The following is a 4,684-nucleotide window of genomic DNA, read 5'->3' as shown; positions in this document are numbered from 1 at the left end:
TATAAAACCGTGCGAATAATTTATGGATTTTTCTTGGCCGACGGCCATGAAACAAATATTTTTTTTAAAACAAACAGGCGAAGACACTGAAAAGGTGTGTTATTGTTTGTGCGATGTGTTTTACAGCTCATTTTGCAGTTATATGTTAATAATAATAATAGATTTTATTTGTAAAAAGCACTTTACACTGAGTAAACAATCTCAAAGTGCTACAGTGTATTAAAATAAAAAAATAAAATAAAAACTAGAACAGCCTAATAGCTAGAACTAGTATGCATATATCTAAAAAAAGGCTTTTTTAAAAAAGAAGGTGTCATGTCTGTGTAATCATGTTTTGTTTTAAGTCATGTTTTCTTTAGTTATAGGACTCTTTAGTTTCTGTCTTTTCACTCCCTTGTCTTGTTTCCATGATTACCCCATTAGTTTCACCTGTTCCACGTTTGGACTCATTGTGCACTCTTGATTTGTCACCATAGCAACCCATTAGTTTTCACCTGTCACGTCACGCACCTGTTTCACGTTTTGAGTCACGCACCTGTTTTCGTTAATCATGTCTGTAATATTTAAGTTCAGTGTTTTTCAGTTTGTGTTTCTGGTGACATCCCCATATTTATGATTCTGCACACTCTCCACTCCCTTATGATCCTTGCTGCTCTTGTTTCATGCCGGTTCCATGCCAAGTAAGTTTTTGTTTATTAAGCCACAGTTAGTGTTTTTTGTTGTTCATAGTTTTTGCCTTTGTGCAAGTGTTTGGTTTCATAGTTTGTTCTCCGCCATTGTGCGCGCCTTTTGTTTACTTCTTTTTTTTGTAGTTCCCGTCTCGCCCGAGCCAACTTTCCGTTGCATCCCAGAAAAACTAAACCCCAGGACCAAGTCATGACAGAAGGGTTTTTAAGCTTTTTTTAAAAGCATCCACAGTCTGTGGTAGCCTCAGGTGTTCAGGGAGAGTGTTCCACAGACTGGAGCTTTGTCCTCGGAGGTTGGAGGAGGTTAGCCTGTGTGTCGTGTGGAGGATTTGGGGGTGAGTAGTTCTTTGAGGTAGAGGGGGGCATTTCCATGGAGGCACTGGTGGGTTAGTAGGGAGACTTTGTATTCAATCCTGAGTGGAACAGGAAGCCAGTGAAGGGATTTGAGAATTGGTGTGATGTTATGAATCAGTTAATTTTGCTCGTACGCACCTAAGAGTTGTATATTTTCTTACTTGACACTATCTGGCTACCATGTTAACTGTTAGCGTTTCAAGTTGGGCTTTTCAGCATTGTTTCTAGTTTTTGTTTTTGCAGCTTATGAAGCTGAAGTTAATCGGTTTAAAGAAACAGATTGTTTGGTATCCCCCCCCCCCTCCCAAGGCTTCTGTCTTTTCTTTTTACAAACACATCAAATCAAAAGACTCACCTGAGAACGGGGGAAAAGGTCTGAGCGTTTGTTCAAGGCTAAACTGCAGCGCGGCGTTTGATGAAGTGAGCTGAGAGACTCGGGCGCCTTGACTGCATGTCCGCCAGAAGTGTGAGGGAGACGAAACATCCATAAAAGCTGCATGAGAAGACAAAGCACACGCTCTGAAAGCAGGACAGATTACTCCGGCTCAGACTTTCATCCACTGAAGAAACAACATTGATTGGTGAAATAAATTTTGAAAAATAAGACACAGGCAATTGATTAAACGTTGACAGGAATGATGCTGATTTGCAATGCAGACTCACACCAACCACTTCACCTTATCAATGACTTGTGAGCACTTACAGTGTAATAATGTTCTTTGTTGATTGGGATTTATTACGTTTGAGTGAGGGGATCTCAGTGACCTCAAAGGGTTACTTTAGTTCTTTATTTCTCTGCTGAATACTGGAGGATTAAAATGGCATGTTCAAGAACATTATAGACATATAAGTAGGTAATTTGCTGTCGCCATGGCAATGATGGAGGAGCTTTTGTTTCAATTAAATGCCAGAGAACAATTTCAAGCAGAGGTCCGCAAAGTAATCCGGGCCAAGGACCCCCGAACTGATGTAGAGATGAAGTGGGGACCCCCTGTTTTTGTATCTTGTATACATTTGGGTTTTAAATTACACTGGTTCTAAATGTACTTTGTTAACCTGTGTTTCTTTTTAAATTTATTTACATTTGTATTATTATAATTTTTTAAATAATATTAAAATAAAAACAATTTATAATAATAAATTGTATATATATATATATATATATATATATATATAAATTGTGTATATATATATATATATATATATATATATATATAAATTGTGTATATATATATATATATATGTTTTTTAAATAAATAAAAATAAATATTTTAGAAAAAAGATGTATATATATATTTTTATATATATATATATATATATATATATATATATATGCATATTATATATATATATACACAGTATATATATATGAATGTATGTATCTGTATATATATATAATATGTATATATATATACATACATACATATATATACAGTATATATAATATATATATATATAATATGCATATATACATATAATTTTTTTTATTTGAATTTTTATTTTAAAAAAATGTGTATCTATATATATATATATATATATATGTGTATGTATATATATATATATATATACATACACACATCTTTTTTCTAAAATATTTATTTAAAAAAATATATCTATTTTTTTTAATTATTATTGAAAAAATAATTTAAAAAAAATAAACCAGTTTGTTTTCAAAATGATTTATGTTTTTATTAATAAATGTGTGTGTATATATATATATATATATATATATATATATATATATATATATACATATATATATATGTATGTGTGTATATATATATATATATAAACATACACATACATACATATATAGATATATATATATTATATATATAATATGCATATATATATGATTTTTTTATTTGAATTTTGATTTTTTTTTTATGTGTATGTATATATATATATACACATGTATATATATACATACATACACATTTTTTTAAATAAAATGTATATACATATATATATATATACATATATATATATATATATATATATACATATATATATATATATATATATATATATATACATATATATATATATATATATATATATATATATATATATATATATACATATATATATATATATATATATATATATATATATATATATATATATATATATATATATATATATATATATATATATATATATATATATATCGAACCAGCAACCTGAGGGATCCCCACAGACTACCAACCTCGTCACGTCTGTTGTGTCCTTGAGCAAGACACTTCACCTTGCATGGCAGCTCCCGCCATCAGTGTGTGAATGTGTGTGTGAATGTGTGAATGTGGAAATAGTGTCAAAGTGCTTTGAGTACCTTGAAGGTAGAAAAGCGGCCACACCTGGTGTCAATCAGCCAGCTGCTATTTAAACCTGCCTTCCCCTCCAGTCAGTGCTGGATTATTGTCATTGTCATTACTACCTGTCTTAATACTTGTCGTTGTAGCTCTGTCTACTTTTGTTTCACTCTGCTCATGTCCTAGTTCCTTCGCGTCGCAGTAAGTGTTTTTGTTTCTTGTCCACAGTTAGCCTCTGTGCTGTTTTAGTTCATAGCCAAGTTTGTTCTCCGCCTTGTGCGCGCCTTTTGTTGTTACCCTTTTGTTTGTTGTTTTGCCATAGTGTTTAATTAAGTCACGTTTTCTCACTCAATGCCTGCCGTCATCTCTGCATCTTGGGGTTCATCAACTACGAACTCTTGACAACTTGAGTTGATTTATTTTGGAAAACCTTGTTACATTGTTTAATGCATCCAGCGGGGCATCACAACAAAATTAGGCATAATAATGTGTTAATTCCACGACTATATATATCGGTATCGGTTGATATCAGGAATCGGTAATTAAGAGTTGGACAATATCGGAATATCGGCAAAAAAGCCATTATCGGACATCTCTAATCCCGATACCAGGTGGTACCGCCTATAAAATGACCAAATTCGGTACACGCCCCTATGTGTACGTGAGGTACTTTTTGTTCCTAAATTAAAGGAGTGTAACAAATGTGTTTATTTGTTTTTTAAATAGAGGTTTTGAAGTGTGTGTGCGTAGGTGTGTGTTGTCTGACAGATATCAACTGCGAGGGGAAGTGGGGGGCGGGGGGGTGTCTTTTCATTTCCGTGAACTTGAAGTTGCATCAGTAACTTTTCCTTCCTGCCATCCATTAATTTTCCCCTGGCGTTGCTGTCACCGCTGACATTGATGGCGCCTGATGTCTCAATAATGAAACGCGGGAGGAATGTTTTCTTCCGCATTGAGGAAAAAAAGGGCCGGTTTCAAACTGAAATACTATTGGGCTTTTTGTCTGCTTGGGACTCCCTCGGTAGTAAGTCTCTGCTGGTGTTTGGAATGTCCAGAAAGAGCCCTGGCTTGTTTCTGACAAAATAAAACGAGGGCGTGTAACGTCTCCTGCAATTAACGCAGCCTCGTGAATATTTGTCCAGACGGGATTGAAAATGTGGCGTGACCAGGGCCCGGTATCGGTATTGATCCTTGGCTAGTTCTCCCCTCTGAGGTTCCACATGTAACGATCAATCAGGAGCAGCAATCCCTGTCTCCAACATCCACTGATGGAATATTGACAAATTATGACATTTGAAAAGAATGATGGCTGCCCTGAAATGTTGTAAATCT

This window comes from Nerophis lumbriciformis, linkage group LG15, assembly GCF_033978685.3.
Source record: "Nerophis lumbriciformis linkage group LG15, RoL_Nlum_v2.1, whole genome shotgun sequence".
In the NCBI taxonomy this organism is placed as follows: Eukaryota; Metazoa; Chordata; class Actinopteri; order Syngnathiformes; family Syngnathidae; genus Nerophis; species Nerophis lumbriciformis.
This window is presented reverse-complemented; position numbering follows the sequence as displayed.